This window comes from Chelon labrosus, assembly GCF_963514085.1.
Source record: "Chelon labrosus genome assembly, chromosome: 20".
In the NCBI taxonomy this organism is placed as follows: Eukaryota; Metazoa; Chordata; class Actinopteri; order Mugiliformes; family Mugilidae; genus Chelon; species Chelon labrosus.
In genome coordinates, this window is record NC_140353.1 from 5273890 (window position 1) to 5292521 (window position 18632).

General features: G+C 44.0%; 1 protein-coding gene across 1 annotated transcript in view; it reads left to right on the forward strand.

Annotated features, from left to right (window-relative positions):
* Nucleotides 1–4344: 4344 nt before the first annotated feature.
* frmd6 (FERM domain containing 6) overlaps nucleotides 4345–18632 on the forward strand; it is a 29567-nt gene continuing 15279 nt past the window's right edge. The window contains exon 1 of the mRNA XM_084569042.1: nucleotides 4345–4535. The gene's annotated coding sequence lies outside the window, so the exon portion shown is untranslated. The remainder of the gene's footprint in view (nucleotides 4536–18632) is intronic.

The following is an 18632-nucleotide window of genomic DNA, read 5'->3' on the forward strand; positions in this document are numbered from 1 at the left end:
ACAGTATAATAAGCCCAAATACCAAACACCCAGTAAAGAATAATAATAATAGTAATAAAAATGCTGATATAAATAAGAACTGGTAACGTCTGCTTGAATAAAAGCTTTTCACAATGTTTGTTTGAGTTGTTCAAGGATACTAATAATACATTTCAGTCACAAACACTGACTGTATATGCAGGTTAAGAGCAGCTACTTGAAATAAATTTAAATTAATTAGAAGAATCAAAGCAAAAATGAGCTCCATATAGTTGTGTCCTCAAAGAAATGCAGTGCAGAAACCAAGGTGCAACTTTCGGGGCTAATGAACTGCAGTTCCTCGGATGGCCTCTTGAGGCTGTCCCCATTGACCTCCATGTTAAAATGCTGTACAGCAGAATTAAACATGTTTACAGCCTAGTAATCTATAGCTAGTTTCCTTATCCATAGCATAATTAACTTAATTTGCCTATTTTCGTAAACATTCAGTGACAAAAACAAATTTATTGTATTTCATTTAAACAACGGAACTGATCCCGCTAAACGAAGAGCACGTTGCACTGGTACTGATCCTCTTCCAAATGTCTAAACAAGGTACTCAGCGTCCGCCGAGCCCGGAGCAGAACTGACAAAGTGCCAGGTGTCTGTGTGAACGGGGACAAGGCCAGGTACGACAGCTGGTGCTTGGATCTGGCCCCCATCGAACCACGCTAGCATGACCTCAGGTTGCTACATTAGCCACGTGGATGTCGTGGCAAAACAAAACAACGTCCCACTGTGACTGCATGATTAATACTCCTTGGCTCATGTTTCCACGGAGGACACTGAGAGATTCAAAAAAAATACTCGGCCCTTTACAGTAGATGTTATTTTAGGTCATAATGTTGGGAGGCTCATGTTCCAGCACTTGAGAAAGACAAACGTTTAAAACCAGTAAGAGAAAACCTGACCGTGCTGCTGGTGCTAGTGGATCAGAGGCTACCTGGAGCACTCTGTATATCATCACCATTACACGCTGTTATAGCACTGATATCCATATGTTGTCAGCAGTTTCTCAGGTAACATCAAGCTGGGAGATTTACTGCAATAAGTTGCGGTAAATGTGAATTTATAAAGACTGTTTTTACATGTTCAAAAAGCATTAAAACATCGGAACAATCCAAATATGGTTTGACTATTGATCCACACATATAAATAAAGCTCTACATCTTCCTAGATAGTGTTAAACCGATGCTTTACAGATGATATTCAACACAATGCCGCATTCTGCATCTGAGCTGCATAGTATTCCAGTGTAGTCTTACATTAGCGCACTGAATGAGACCAGTGTAGTGTTACCATTGTGTATTCTTTTCACTGTACCATCTGGTGATTTCACTCCTCCGCCCTCCGACCACTGCTCTCTCTCTCTCGCTCTCTCCCTCTCTTTGCCTCTTTGTTTATGTTTTCCTCTCTCACTTTCCCTCCTGCTCTCTGGGCTAGCGCCGTCCGTCCTGCAGTGAGAAGTGCACCGAGAAACAAGCCGGTGACTGAGCAGATGTGAGTATGACTTGAATCTTTTATCCAACGCGTGGCCCCCCTTTTGTCTTAACGATGCAGCGGCGACCGTCTCAACCGATGCTGCTGAAGCACATTTTGAGAACAAACAACGTGGAAGTCAAGATGGAAATGGGGGACAGTTCTCAGACAATTGCCGGCATTCGCTTTCTAGAGCCACACCACAGCGGTTTTGCAGTGTATAATAATTAGACAACATGATAAACCATCTAATCTCTGCGCCATTATTTCTGCTCGCCATGCCATTACTGGTGCCACGGAGAAATTAATGGATTCTCAGACAACATCTGAGGAGGGCCTTGGCACAATAACTTAGATCAATGCCCTCATCTCTCTCTCTCTGCCTGCAGGGATCTCAGCACGTTTCTACAGTATTGCTTCCACTGACTTTACAGTGCACAGGGGCTTCTGAATTACTGCCACTCGTTATCTCCAATATTGCAGGAGGAGGAAGTTCATTCTTAAAACTTTCAGCGATCCATTTCAGTATTGCTCTCCAGCTAAATTACGGCACGCCAGAGTGCATCTTGAAGCCTTCCTTACTCCATAACCTTTTTATTCATCTTCCAAGCAGACAACCCGCCCCTGTTTGCCTGATATTTCCCAGAGGAGGGAGAATATTGAATCAAGGATCTCATGCAACTGACCAGCCATCTGGCTTATTGTCTGAGAACAGATCTAAACTCATTAAAAAAAAAAAAAAAAAAAGTTCACAAAACAAACACATCTTCATGTCCTCCAACGCCGTTCATTAGGATTGGTATGCGTCCTTCCTTACATAACAGAGCGGCAAATGACCACAATTAGGCAACGTCTGCTGGGCTTTGAGGAAACGCACGGCTTCTTAGGTTTCATGTCGAATCTCCAAGGAGTTTAATAAAACACACGCTTGTAATAATGATTAGCAAGGATTCTTTTGAAGAGGACAAGAAACAACAAATAAAGAAATGCTTGTCGGATTAGGCTCAAATGTGCATAACTGTTTGGCGTGCAGATAAAACCGAGTTTCCGGTGAATGTGGGGAATGCAGAACAACTTCCAAATGGATGGCAGCGTAATGGTTTGTGCAGAGAGCTCCTCAAGGGTCCAGAATCAAATGAAAAGTATGTGCCTTTAAATAGGTGCTAAACTTTCTAGGAATCCAGTCATTACAGAATATAACTACCCAGTCCACTGGGCACAGGTACATTTCGCAGCATACAGCTTGCACGTTGCAATGTCTGAGAAGAACTACAGGCTTTAAGACATTATGTAGTTTGTCATTCTGTGGTTCAGAGTGGCAAAATACGAAAGGGTCCGTGAGAGAATGTCATAATGTGTTCCTTTCACCTTGCTTGGGGCATCGACAGTAGCTGCGTGTAACACATTAAGCCAAGGGAAGGGCTAATGGCAAGGACTCGCCACAGCGACTGAAGTACAATGGGGGAGCTACTCCTCTTCCCCCGGGGGAGACAGAAGCGCAAAGGGAGTTATTTCAATTAGCCAGATACTGCCACAACAAAGAGCCCAACCTGCTCCCCGCTGCACCTTCCAGACCGGCCCGAGCCAGCTAATCAAATCAAGACAGGGACGTTTGCAGACAAAGGCTCGAAGCGCTCTGCGGTTTTACGAGGGAGGTTGAAGGGAGTGAAGAGCAACGTCTCAGGTGTGTCGCACTTGGAAGGGCATTTGTTCCGGTGCGTTTAGTCAGCAGAGAGAAGAGTTTTGAAGATGAGGCGTCACAGATAATAATGCGCGGCACCTCAGCTCTGAACATGACAGTAACCTGATCAGTTTAGCGTCTGATCCAAGGATTGGGGATTTGTGGTCTGCAGAGCTTTGTTGTTCGCCGGGCCTCTTTCTGATGTCACTTCAAAGCCCTGCGCGATCTGGGCCAGAGGGGGTTTATCCTGGCTTGACCAGGCACACTTCCGCGCCCCTTTTCATGTTTGCCACTCATTTCTCTCTTTGACAAGCAGTCAGAGCGGAGTCTAGGCCCCCGAGCACTAATTGCAGGTCACCGTGCCAGCTAAGAGGGGATCTACCCCACTTTTAAACCGCCTTCTGACATCATGAAGGTGGGGGACCGGGCTTTAGGGGAAGCGTGGGGGATGCAGCAAACTGTAATTTGTCTTAATAAACTTGACAAACCTTGTGTGCATTTATTATCACCCACAATGCACAGCTGGTGTCCACTCAGAGGTTATTGCTTTCCAATCCGCCTCCTCACTGTAGTTGTTTGCTCAGATTTGAAGTCAAAAGTAACATAGGCATTTTGCTTCCCATAATATCATATTATAAAATTCTGTATGTCATTATACCCAGCTGAGTATTACTAGTAGGACACACTTCCTATCCTTGTGGAAAAGTCTTATTACAGTGTTATTGCATGTCAATGGCGCGCACATGGTGAGAAAGGGCGACATGCTGGTGATCCAGGCGTAAAAATAAGCTGGCCTACATCTCAAAACTTTTCTGAGCGCGCTTTTAATACATGCGACGCCGCGACTATTTCTCCCTGCTGCTGCTGCTGCTGTTGCTGATGCCAAATTTAATGCGGCAGGGCACCACCAGTCCTGCACCGTCGGGAGGAATGGAATGAGAGGCAGCCGTGGGCGATACCATGTCCGGATTCTCCTAGGGGGAGGTCACGCTGCCAGCAACGCGACTATTCTCGACGTTAAAACGCAAAAACGGACACTTAATCTTTTATTTAGCGCATTTCAACTATTATATTTGTTTGTTTGTGTTTATCTCTGTCGGAATCGCTGGTTAAATAAGGCGGCAGACGTAGACCTTTACACCGGCTCCCCTACTTTCACGCTTCCACTCACCGCACATGTATTCCTATGTGCGGCTCCAGCGGGTACAGAGTGTGGCTCTCCCGTCGAAGGCGACTCTTCTCCGAAACTTACTGAAGTCTTTCCAAAACTCTGGATTTCTTTCCCTCGCTATTTGAAGACACACCAGTGTGGATTAAACGCTCCCTAAACGGAAATAACTTGTTTCGCCGTGAAAAGGTGAGTTTTTACTTCGCCGCCGGGATGCTTTGAATGCCTCCATCCGTTTTTATTACTTGGGAATTTTTTTTTTTTTTTTTTTAACGGTTACGACTTTTGCTAGCAAAGCTGTGGCGTCGTATTAGCAATGCTAATCCTTAAGGTGTTTAAATTCAGCTTGTTTCCGTTTATTTATCCTCTTTATTTATTATTTATTGTCGTTTAACAGGAGAATTGTGAGCAGTTTTAAAACAAGTAAAAAAAAAAAAGTGGGAACAGATAAGTTGTGTAGCTTCGCTGCGGTGGATGCTGCCAAAATACTTCACCGGGAATGCTGCCCTGAAATATGAGCGTCCATAGTTGTGGTATTTTCTCGTTAATTATATGATATAAAGCAGAATTATCCATTAATGTAGGATAAACTAGTCACCTGGTGTTTTAATATTCCCTTCCCGTTCTTCTTTTACTAACCAACAACCAACCTGGCGCCTGATTATTTGGATATTTGTGTTTCAGTGTCCAGTTTATTCAAAAAAAGCAAAGTTCAAAATGTTTTTTTTTGGAGACGCTCATTGTTGTGTAATTACCACACATCCCTCTCACCGACAGAACTTGATTGGTGCAAGATGATGTGTGCCCCCATTGCCGGTCGGTCCTAATTGGTGCTGCAAATTCCCCCTCGCTTTTGTTTTCCTTTTGAGCAAACTGCAAACCTGTTTTCTTAGCTCTCAGGAATGCCAATAATTTCCCCCCCTCTGTTTAATATTACACCGGCAGGAGATCAATAACAAGAAGAAGTGGCGATCTGCTTGCCTGCAAAGTTTAAAGCTTATTTAAACCTGTGTATTGTCTCAAGTCAAACTGCCTTCATCCTGAGAAGTTAGGAGTCTCTATTAAGTCTCTAGATGTTTTGATTGTGCTTTGTCACATTAAACTTGTGTGCTTTGTCGGCTTGTTGTTTTAACAAGTTCATCACTCACGTCCTGTGCCAGCTCATATTAGGGGCTTTGATGCAATGCAATGCACTTTATGACACAGTGCACATATGTTGCACAATAGTCTTTACTGTTTTTCCTCAAACTGGCAGTTCACAGATGAAATCAAGGCTTTTGGCTTTCTCTGCCGACGCCAGCTCAGTCAGTCAGTGAGTCAGTCAGTCAGTCAGTCAGGGGATCCCCCTGTTAACACTTGATACTCATCCACTACATATGGCAGGTTAATCAGCTACCTTGTGTGGCCCTTTCCCCCCCATGCTACAAGCTTGGCAGTCCGTGTCCGAGCTCCAGCTGTAAAGGGGGGGGGGAAACGGAAGAGAAACAAAGTCGTGTTTTTTGAGATCGTGACACCGTCTTGGCTGAGCAAAAGTGAATGGGGGGATGGAGAGAGAGACAGAGAGAGAGATGGTGCAGGTGCTGTCTGCACAGGAAGAGCAGTGCTGGAATAGGAAACAAAAAAGGAAACGTGTGAACAAAGATGACTGGCCCTGTGGGGTGACTCATTCAGATGCGTCTGTGGAGGAATGTTTGACGGGATGGCCCGTAATTGCTCAAGGCCTCTTAATTTTACTTTACACGAATAAAGGACACGTTTAGCGTTCTTTCTCTGAACCGCTCAGCCTTCGTTTTACACTGCTGTCATGATACCACAGATGACACAGGACTTCGGTTAATGTTTTCCCGAGTTCATCCGTGATTTCCTCTGTAATAAACCCAGCTTCAGAAGCTCAGTTGAATCCTTAGCCTCGGGGTTGGCTTTCTCTGATGCTAAGAATACAGAAAAACGGCCGAATTGTGGTACGTGAGCTGAAGAAGAAGAAAGCATCTGTTGGACTATACACATAGGAGATAACCTGTTATATGCATTTTTACATAATCATCTCCTAGCGATGCAAATTCGCCAAGGGGGAACCTGATGCAATCTTATAAGGGGATTTTCATACCGTCTCACGAGCTTGTTTGTAAAATTTTCTTTTCCGAACATATCTTCTAATCTGCCTTTCACCTCGTTGCTGGAAGATAGGTCGAAAGAAAAGCTGTATTTTGAGTTTCTCGACAATGTGAGTGTGGAATAAACATTCCTGAGCTCTATGGGAGAAGGATGAGATTACTGTTATTGTCATAAAATACAAGAAACTCAATCTCTCTGTCCTTTTACACGTCTTATCTCCATATTGTGTACAGTAGGAGGGCGTGTGTGCGCGCAAGTGAAACGCTCTTGGTGTGTAAGTTATACAGGTGCCCCTGAGGCTCTCCATTGCTATCGGACTTATCTAGTCTGGATTCAGTCCTTGTATCTCACGATTGTCAGGTTTTAAATAGCCTAATTTCCAGTGAGGTCTTATGGTTTGCAGAATTAACCTTGTGTTTGACTGGCTTTATGACCCTATGAGTGATGTTAAGTGAAAACATCAGGATGCCATGTCTTTACTGCAACTGCAGGGAGAGGATTTTTGTCCCAAGTACACTAAGAAGATGGTAGAGGAAAAAAAAATAAAAATAAATGGGTCAGCTCTTCCTGCATGTGTCTCCCTTTGTCCCTCTTCCTTGGATTGTGTTTTTCCCTCTGCTAGCTTGTCCTCCTTGAGTCTTTTCAAGGAAGTGGCCCAGAGAGATTTAACTTGGTCGGCGTCGTCCCTCGAGGATGTTATCAGCTTATTTCACGTCCCTGCAGCTCTTACTGTTTCCTGTAGGATATTTTGTCGATTCCAGTAGATTTACCGGGAGCCAGGTCAGATCAATTTAGAAATAGCTCATAGAAGCATATTGAAAAGTCTGTGTGTTATGCTTTTGTTCTCGTCTTGTTTGGTCGTCACTGGCTAAACAAAAAGGCCTCGATTACTGTTAGTTTGTCTTTCCACTGAGGTAATTTTCATCCTCCATAACGCTTAGTAACTAAAGCTGGCGCACAACCAAGTAATTTGAAGAGGTGAATTCATGCAGCTCTGTATTTTCTTTTCAAGATTGATTTAGAAACTTAGGTGATTTTTCTGTTTCATAAGACGCTTGCGTTTACCTTCCGGCGCAGTAAAAAAAAAAAGTTTTCCCAAAGAAAAACAAAAGGGGCCTCATTTCTGTCTTGTGACTCTCCTCAGGTGTGACGGAGCAAACAACAGGAGCTGTTTCAAAAGCTTCACACAGGAAACTGATCCGATCACCTGCACAAACATTTTCAATGAGTCAAAACGGAAGATCTTTACTTGAAACAAAACAACAGACTTTAGTTTTGGGTTGGTTATAATTGCAGCTTATTTTTTTTTTTTTAACCCTTCTCCTTTTAAGGCCACTTGCGCTATTTCGAGCGTACGTAATGGCCGGGTTGACGTCTCTGTGGTGTGTTGCGCTGCGATTGCTAGTTTTGTGGGGTTGCTCATGCAGAGTCCAAACCTGAATACTGGGCGGGGAGGGAAGGGAGCGACTGCTGACTCTGTTCTAACATGTCTGGCAATGCCGGCAGGTTGAGAAATGTGTGTGTGCTCAGAGTCCTTGCTCCGAGCCACATGGATCCCAGATGCTATGAATGTTGAAGTAGTTTTTCCATAAAGGTAGCCGGGCTTAAGTTGTGCCGTACAGAAATCTCGCTGAATCTTCGTGGCTAGAGCTGTGTCTCCTTCCTACTGCAAAGGAAGATCCACATACATATTTCACTTTTTACCGGATCAAGGATGTGACTCTGAATCAGCTCACAGAAAGGCAGAACGCCAACCACCACAAGTCTAGTGTGCAGAATCCAGACAGTTGTCTTAACAAGTCAATTGTTTAGATGCATTTTAAGTTCTTGCTTTAAAAGATGCAGCATAGACATAACTTTGGTTACAGCGCTGTGGATTCATGCCAAGGCATTTTTTAGCAAATTGAAGACCTCCAAGTGTATTTCCTTTGCGGTTAAGTGGACAAAAGACGTCTGAATCTGAGATATAAATCCTCTGCCAACGTTGAGAACTGACATTTAGTTTGACGGCACATTTTCTTTGCGCTGGTGCCATGAATCTTTAACTGTAGGTCAATAAACAGCTCAGCCAGAGCCGCCTAAAATCCGGAGTAGGGAGAATGTGGAGGCAATGGAGAGCCGAAGTCCCGCCCCTTCCGATTGCCTCCACGGGACCTGTCTTTCGAAAAAAATACGAACGGCAGTCTGTGGCGAAAGATAAATTATTTTCTGGTCCCGATAGACTTGTGCCTTGGATTATACATATGTTGTTTTTCAGAATAAAAAAAATGATTTTACATGTCAAGAATGTCACAGTTTGTCGCAAGATAGTTAAGTAAAACGCTATGGAAAATACGTAATTAAACGAACTACAAGTCCAAGCCGCTTACCTTACGTCTAGGGGTGTAACAAATTACCGATATGAATCGGAAATCGGTTTTGATTTAAAAGATGTGAGTGCATCGATACACAAGCCCCTGGACCGATCTAAATGTACCACGAACCGGTCGATGGCCCGATTACAAAGTTATGAATCGGGTTATTACCGTAATTTCCAGACTACGTATAAGGCGCACCTGAATATAAGCCGCACCAGCTAAATTTTGGGGAAACTACAGATTGTTCCATGAGCCGCACCCGACTATAAGCCGCACCCAAGCCGCTGGTGTTTTAATGTTTAATTACCGTAAGGGTTTCTTCTAGCACGGAGGGGATCGTCGGGACAGAAATGACTGTTTGGAAACGCAAAGCGTCCCATTTATTTACATTTGACAAACACAATAAATCTTTCAATCAATCAATCGATCAAACTTTCACATCTTTGACATTACAAACAGCATTCGTGCAGTGCACAAATAATACAACGGTGCGCTCCTAGCGTACTTCCTGCAGTACCGTAGTAGTACAGTATAACAAAAAACAATTGCTTACAACGCTTGACGAGGCAATAACGTTAAATGGCTAAATTTAATTCGTTTTTAAAAGTGCTTGCCTGTAACACGGCAGCAAAAGTGCAGTAACCCGGCTGCTCAACAAAATAACCAGCATCTTTTTCGAAAACAGCCAACACAGCAGTAAAGGTGCAGTAACACGGCCGTTTACTGTATCAAAATAACCAGCCTACTATACAAGAAAAGTCAGCCAGATCGATCTCCTTTAACTTAAAAGCAGCTCTCGTACTGCATTTGGACTCACTTGGTTTGTTTTGCTCGTTACCTGGCGCAAACTGTCTGTCTCGCTCCTGCGCTTCCATGATAGTGCGCCCCTGGTGACCGTTAGCTGTAAAAATCCATAATAAACCGCAGGGTCCAAAGCAAGTGACAAAAGTAGCGGCTTATAGTCCGGAATTTATGTATATCAGCAATACAGCTGGAAGCCCCGCTTGCTTATTCTCTTTCTCTCTCTCTTTCCTGCAAAAATCTCGCGAGACTCTTATCACTATGAAGGTAAACAATATCACATTTTTAGGATTGATGTAGGAACATTCATAATGTACAATGTCTACTTTAAACAAGGAACTATATCGGATTACTCTCTAGGCAATTGAATCAGGTCAACTGGACTTGGTTTTGGTCTGTGTCTGCGGGCTAGTCAGACTTGCTGCTAGTCTCTCGAACTGATGAAGCCACTTGGATAAGGAGCGAAACGTCTTCACAGACAAAAACCAAGTCCAGTTGACCTGATTCAGTTGCCTAGAGATGCCTTTGACCTGGACAAATGAGAATTTGCACAGACTCATCGGATTACATCATATTGCACTGAATCGTACCGAATCGTTCCGAATCGGATCGGATCGGATCGGATCAAATCCTACCGAATCGAATCGAATCGGTTGTTTTTAAAATGTATCCTTCCTGAATCGTTTCGTACCCCATGTATCTAGATACGTATCGAATCGTCTTATATTGGAGAGATGCACACCCCTACTTACGTCACCACATTTTCCTTCCACTCTTCGGTTCTGTCTGCCCTTACAGTAAAAGATACAGCTAACGATGCCGGTGTCACCTTGTTTGATGCTTCTGCCTTCGTCCTGGAAGAAGACGGTAAAAGCTCAACAAGGAGACAGCCATAGTTCTCTAGTGACGTACATTGTTCGAGACGAGAGATGTACGTCACTAAGCGATCTCATACAAAACCTAACATTGTTCAGCTTATTTACGTCAAATAATTTATCTCTTGACGTGAAAAATTATCTTTTAAATTCACACACATCATATGTGAAATTCATGCCACAATTCGAACGGGACCAAAAAATAATTATGATCTCTCCATTGACTCCCGTTCATATTTTTTTCGAAAGATAGGCCATAGATTGTGAAATATTTAAATATACATGTGTAATATTCCATTCTGATAGTGTTTTCTTTTCAAATAGAGTGCAGTGACGGCAGGAAGAGCTAGGTCCATCCATAAACTAGCAATATTTTAATGTTTGGAAATATCTGGGGCTGTACAAGAGGGTTAGCTAGGACAAAAAGTGAATCACTTGTGTGGACAAGGCTTTAGAGTAAAGCAAATCTTGGACGTAGGCTCTGAGGATTACTAAAATTAAAAACCCAGGTAATTGTTTTCCTTAAAAATTCACCGTGCTGGTAATTCAAGTAATGTGTGTGCTATATTCTGCAACTGCATTCACTGTGCGAGTAGTGTTTTAGCCTTAGGCCACCTTCCATCAGCTCCTTCGCGTTCCTCTGTGAATTATATAACAGCATCGCAGCGTCATGTAGGCCTTGACCTTCAGCGGTTAACGAGCATGACATTTGATCTAGGAGGACGCCCCAGTGTTTACTTCTCGTAATGAGCGTGTAGATAGTAGATTAAAATCTAACATCTGTGTCTGTGTTGTTGATATTTTACCATTAATCCCCAGGTTTCATTGACATTTGATAAGTTGTTAAAACCTGCTTTTCTTCGTCGAATCTTCAGCTTTAATCTGAGCCAGACACTGATTGTTTATCCTCCCTGCGCCGCCGAGTTGACATAGACGGCTTATTCTGACAGTCAAATAAAAACATCTCCCGCGTGATCTTGTGGGCAGGGGATCACGGTAGTCAAGGTCCTTAAACACCGCTTTCCCCTTCTGCCTGAGATTAGGCTTAGCGATTTAAAATACACAGTATTTACAGAGGAGCAGCTCAGCGTGTGTCTACTATTAATAGCAGCACCGGCGCAGTTATTTGTTTACCTCTCCGGCCTGTTATTTGTTTAAAAGAAACATGAGCATAGTTTAGCAGGGGCAAGGAAAAAAGGCCTGCTGCATGTTTCCAGTACATGACGACAGACTCTGTGTAACATCGTGACAAGCTGGCCAGATTCCAGGATGTCCAGACCAGAAGTAGTGGTTTATTGTGGTCGAAGCATTTTTCGCTACCACTAATGTGCTTTTTCCTGTTTATTTTCTAACAATCAGCCTCTCAATTAGTGCGTCGGCAGGTTAAAGAGCAAAAGAGCAAAAAGGGGAGTCTTACTACGAAGGTTAACGCTTTGATCAGTGTGATTTCTACTCGTCCGCTCAGCAGCATTTCTCATTAGCTGAATAAACTGAACTCTTGGCAGGAAAAAGGCTCGCTCGCTTCCACTTATTGGCACTATTTATTAAAGTTGTGCCCTTTGAAAGGAAACCCTTTTAATATTTCAGCAAGGGGCAGTTTGTGTCAGCATCTTGAGCTCTCAAGAAGCGAGCTTCCTTCCATACGGATGGCTGGATGAAATAATCTTTTTTCCTGCTTACACATAGTCCATTGTAAAGGTAGTGTCGTACCTAGGCTTGGGTATCGAGTATCGAGAATCGATTGGAACCGGGACTAGCTTTGCGATTTTCCCGGAATCGTTCAAAAGTTTAATTTTCGATTCCTAGTTTCGATTCCCAGTCCGCCGACCGGAAGAAGAAACCGCTGAACACCAACGAAGAAGCGTCCACCGGAAGTGTTGGCTTAACCGAATGTCTATGGTTGAACTTGGAAAGCGTGCGTCGGAGGTCGAAAGTGTGGCTTCACTTTTCTAAACAGAACGAAATCTCGGCAAAATGCAACATTTGCGACAAGATTGTTTCATGCATAGGAGGGTGCACGTCGAACATGATAAAGCACCTCCGAATTCATGGAGTAGAAATAAATGTGTGCCCCGTCTTTGACGCGCTGCGCCGACCATCCTCCGCCGCCTCCCGTCTTTGACACGCTGCGCCGACCGTCCTCGGCTGCCTCCGCTGGCCTCTGCCTCTGCCTACCGTCCTCCGCTGCATCCGCTGGCCTCTGCCTCTGCCTACCGTCCTCCGCTGCCTCCGCTGGCCTCTGCCTCTGCCTACCGTCCTCCGCTGCATCCGGCTGCCGGCAGCCAGCAGCGGATGTAAAACAATACATATACATTAAATAATATGTCTTGCGCCAACATTGAGGCAGCTAACAAATTAGCCCACGTATAGAGTTCATAAAAAGGAAAAAGTTCATAGAATTAAAAAAGATGGAGAAGGTCAGACTATTTCCTTCAGAAAGACCGTTGGCTAGCTAGCTCATTTAAAATATCCTAAACTTTTTTTGACCCTGCCTCTTAAAAGAATCGGAATCGAGAATCGTTAGGAACCGGAATCGAAACAAGGAATCGGAATCGGAATCGTTCAAATTCAAACGATACCCAACCCTAGTCGTACCCTCATGTGTTTTGTTTTTGTGGTATTTATATTTATGTTAAAAAGGAGTTCACGATTTCCTCCATTTCCAATGACTACAGGTGTTTGTTTAGAGGATTGGGGAGTATTTAAGTTACTGTTTTAAGTTCATCTTAGCTTTGTGCTGGATAACCAGGGGCTGTGAGTCAAAGGTGTGGTGTTCAGGTGACTCTGTAAAAGTCTGAAACCCAACCAACGATCAGCGACCAACTCCAACTTCTCCATCAATCACTTTTTGACGCGTGTACGTGTCAAAAACGTCACATTATGTCTGAAAACTTGAGTTCCTTTCAGCTTCTCTATGTTTAGCCTCAGATGCGAGAGATCACAGTGGCTCTGTGCTGCTCCAGGTTTTTTTCTGGATGCTGTCAGAGGATCGCAGGCACATGGAGATGGCGGCGGCGGCGGCGCTGCTCGTTGTGTGCATCAGGAATCAAAGGCCGCCATTGTTGGAATGAGAAGCAGATGTTAGCGAGGAATTCTCCTGACTGCAGCAGTTTTTTCTTTTTTTCATGCCTAAGCTCTGAGCGCTGCCTCCCTCCTGCTCTCTCCCTCTCTCTTTGCCGTGTACATATATTTTTTTTTTCCACCCTCTTCTTTTTCTTTAGCTTTGACACATGCTGTACCTGAAGCTATAGTTAAACCAGCATTGTGACAACCTCCCTCAGTCGTTCTGCTCTGCCTTCTTGAAGCAGAGGGGGTTGTTTTTCTTCTGCAACAGTTGGACATAAAAACTCGCCACTCCTCTAATGTCAGTGGACGGGAAGAATGAGAAAGGTCCCTCTCTTTGTATCCCAGCGTGGAGTTCTTGCTGTCATGCCTGATGTTTGCCACGTTGACAGAAACCCTGTTCTCGGACTGAAAAGGCCCGGAGGAAGCTTTTTGTGTGGTTGTTCCTTTAGACGGACTTCAGTTCTGCTTAACACTTTGCACGGCAGTGAAAGGGCACTCTCATCCTTCACTGTGTAAGAGAATCCACCCTTTCATTTCACGGTGGACGTCCTCCCTAGCGCGACGTCTCGTGTGTGTAAACCAGACGTGACACAATACACCTTTAAACTCGTCAACAATTACCACTGTCTCTTAACATAAGCGTCCAGTTTCTCCAGCATGTCTGTGGAAGCTGAGAATCATATTTCTGCTGTGAAAATAAATGCAACATGATATAACTTCAAGACAGCCAGTGACAAGGGCCATTAACTTTCCCCCCAGGGAGACGTGACACGACTTGATGTGTGAATGTTTCCACCTACTTTGACAGATGAAGGCCTGAGATGGTGAAGTGTTTGTGTCTGACGTGGTGGCGTGAACACAGTCCAACAAAGAACAGCTAAAACTTTTCCATGATGTTGACTAAGGCCAAGTCCACACGTACCAAAACGATCTTTTCCCCCCCTCCGTTTTCCCTTGGCATCGTTTCAAGAATATTTTGCGTACAAACGGATCCATCGCAACACGACTCAACACGCTGCTTCATATTCCAGGCCTGTAAGTGGCGCTGTTTCAGTTTCAGAAATTCACCAAAAAAAACGGAGAGGAAGGTTCTATCTGGTCGAACCCAAAATCTTCTCCTAGTTGCCCTCCTGGTAGCCCTTCGCGGTGGATGTAAAACGTTGCTTATGTGGTTGTCCATCAGCCTTTTTTTGCTCAGCGTGGTGGCACAGGAACATGATATTTTGCCCTAGTAACCCCAATACACAAGCATGTAGTCTGCCATTGTTGTTGATGTTGTTGTGAGACGTCTCGCGGGATATAAGAGGTGGAAGGCTGAGCTCGAGGGGTGTGGCGGTGACATCGTCGAAACGCAAGTGTGCGTCTTCGCCGTCCAATCGAACACTCAAGGGCTGCGTTTGCGAATTTTTTTTCACCCTGGGACCCGGTTTTGGAAAAGTTCGTTTTAAGGCAAATGTGTTTACAGGATTCGTTTGGACGATCGGCCGAAACGATGCAAAACCAATCATTCATCTGGTGTAAAGCTAAAATGAAAGCTAAAACAAAACAGGGGTTTTGGCCTAGGCTACAAATTTGTAGCCTGGTCGTTACCATCCTACGTACTTCCGCCCAAAATTTGATTTCTGTCTCGCACAATGTAATAGGAATCTGTCTCCGTAATGGGCGGATGCTTATTTTGAGGTTTAAAATCATTGGAGTTCCCTTAACCAATCAGCAACGTTTGGTAACGACGTATATTGTGTGCCGGAGTTCAGGCTCTTACGCTTACCACTTCCGCTTCCAGTTAAATAAATCAAACTTTTCCCAAAGCCAGTTGGAAGGAGAGCTACGACGTCCTTGCCGTTTATAAAATTGACAAGACAAGCCTCTTGTTCTGGTTTTAATCTCTCGAGAGTTGAGACAACTTCGCGGATGGCTTCTTCTAGCGTCTCTTCCTCCGTCGCCATTGTTGCTATGCTGTTGAACTACAAGCTTCGCTGGCTGGACTACAAGCAACTCGGGCAGGCGAGTTCCGCGTCACCACTCGACTGTTCGCTGATCGGCGCGGTTACACGCGAAAACCGCGGAAGTGCAATTGGGCCAGACTCCGTGCGAGACCGGAAATCAAATTTTGGGCGGAAACGTAGGATGGTAACGACCAGGCTAACAAATTTCCATTGCCGGTGGAGATTGGAGTTTCTACCTATGTTGACAAATTCAATCTAACTTTTTTTAAGACACACATACATGAGGATAATTTCAACTCCCCACGATTGTTTCTCTGTCACAAATTGATTTAAAACATCGGTTTAAACATTATGTGACTATTGTGTTTAGTTGTTTGTCTCAAGGCAAACCCTCCCACAATCTTCTTGTGACGAAATGTCAACACATTTACTAAGGAGACTAATTAAAGCATGATTGTGGTATTGCAGTGTAACTGTTAATTAAAACCTACTGTGAAAGTGTCAATCCAACTTAAGTGTGTTTATACTGTTTATTGTCTTCTTGCCTTGTCGACCGACCATATATTTTAGCAGATATTGCGTATTTTCCTGGTTTACTTGCATCACTGCTCGCTCTCTAGAGAGGAAAGAAGAAGAAGTGACGAAGAGGAGTGATCCAATTAGATGGCTCTCACTTCTAATTAACCCCTCTGGCGTCATGCAGCTCAGCTGTTCCGTAGCAGCACCTGACATGTGGCCGCCGCGAAAGAGCAGGAACACACCCATTGTGCGCCTAATGGCACACGGGGTCTCTATTTTTGTCTCCGTGTACATTAAGTGATTTTGTGTTGTAGGTGCAGTATTGTAGTGAAGGTCAGCAGAGAGCCGCCCTGGTCACGGCTCATCGGCGGACTTTGCTGAGCGGCTGGTTGCCTGCCACACTGCACACATCCAATGACCGTCTTTAATGGGAACTGATGCCGCGTGTCAACGGCGTGTTTATTTATGGTCGCTTTGGCCGCGATGCTCCTTGTCTCTGGAGAAACAAAGCAGTGCCAATACGTCCACAGCAGCCGTACCAAATGGGAAATTTAGTAGATTTCAGGTTGGATGTTTTCCCTGCCCCCTTTCTTCTTTAAATCTAGGCTTAGATTAAAGGAGTTTGGAAATCCTGTTTGATTTTAATATCAAGTTGCATCACACACACACACATAAAGAGAAACTTGCCAGATGTGCTTCTCTCTACTCACAAAATATTTGCACAAGAAGTAGAAGAACGGGAAAAAACAAAGCAGGGTAAAAAAAAAAAAGTATGGAATAGAAAATGTTTTGGGAGACTCAAGTCAACATAGTGTGTTTGTTCTTCATTCAGAAGTGGAGGTGAGCTTTTAACCGTCACTTTTTAATATCTGTAAACAGCAGTGTGATAGTGAACGTTAACCTTGAGGGCCAGACTGTTTACTGTTGCTTGAGAACGTCGTCAGCTGCTCCTTGTACGCTCGCTTCTCTCTTTGGTTGCAGTAAAAGTTACTGACGTTAAAATATAGGGAAAGCCGTGGTGGAAGGGGCGATCGGTTGGGCAGGTTCCAAGACCTGATTGGGGGGGGGAAACATTTCTGTAGTTCTGCGTAAACATAAACCAACTATTTGGAGTTTTTCACTTTTACTCTATTGTCTTAACTTTTAAAAGAAGTTGAAAACCGGAGGACTTAAACTGTAGTGAAATGTTTTTTAGGGTATGCAGGTACACGGCTTAGAACTTTTGAGTTGAACCCCCCGCTGTGAGTAAGCCCTCATCTTTTTAAATGCTTATTGTTTGTCCTCCTATCTGCTTTTAATGACAACACAGCGGCTTCAAGGTGGGTGACTTCCAGCAGGAAGAGGTGATAATCTCGACCGATTGTTCTTTAACATTCTTTTGTCCTGGTCTGAGACTTTTCACACCCTCTGAGGTCTCACACGTCCTCAGGCCCGGGTTCAAGCTGTGAGCTACTCGCTGCTCACGGGACAGCTGTAAAAAGTGTGTGTGTGTGTGTGTGTGAGAGAAAGAAAGGCTGAAGTACATAGTCGGTAGAAAACAAAGGAACACAGTACTGTCAAAGAATAGTAGCAGAAGTGTGAACCTATAACCTGACTTGGGTTTTTGGCACACAAATTCTTCTATAATCCTGTAACAGTTTGATAGCAACAGGGAAGCATTTGTTTCACACCCCTGCTAAAGATAGAATAAAAATTTTAATGCTTATATTTGTTTCAGAGAAATGGCAGACACAGCTAAAGTTTGACTCTTACACAGGGTTCCCAGCTGATAGTTAAAAGCTCAAAACAGTTTTCTCATATGAATACCAGGAGATTGTTTATGTCTGATGCAAGCTTCCTACTGGAAATACTCAGTGGGGCGTAAATCAAGAAGGACTGTGTGTAAAAAGTACTCAGGGGAAATCGTTGTATTTTGTTTAAGGTCTGTAAGCTGGTTACAGTTTGGTCAGGCTGAATTTCCTTGTATTTATCTGTGGATTCTGGTGTCATACTCTTCTTCTTCTTCACCCTCAGAGTTTCTGTTCTTCCAGTTTAGCATCAGAAAGCGTAATAGAAAATCATACCCACTCGCCCCTTTTTTCCACACATGGTCTCAGTCTGACAGTCGGGTCTAACGCCCGCGCCGACCCATCATCAGACATTTACGTTTCTCACGTACAACTAACTCCAAATGACGTCCTAGATAAGTCCGGGGCTGCGGTACATGTGCGACGACAGCTCGAGTCAAACAGCCGAAAGCGTGTCAACAGAACTGAACTGAGCTGAGAAAAGCGATGCCAGGAGGGAAATGTGGAGCCAACAAAGCCAACAAAGTCATCTAAATTCTTGTGCATGAGTTTCTTAGCAGCTTTTCCATCGAGGGTGGTGATACATAGATTATTTGGAGCAGTGTTTATTGTATTGCTCCAAATTAAATGAATTTTTGATGTGTTTCAAGTGAGAACGTGATATAAATTGTCTGATATGAGTTGGTTTAGGGTGTGAGTCATTAGGTCAGCGTTTCCTTCATCCTGGTTTTACGTTTCATCAGATTTCTCTCCAGACAGTCGGTTCACTTGTTCCTCTGAAGTCACCGACATTCCTCTGAAATGATGTCACATTGACACT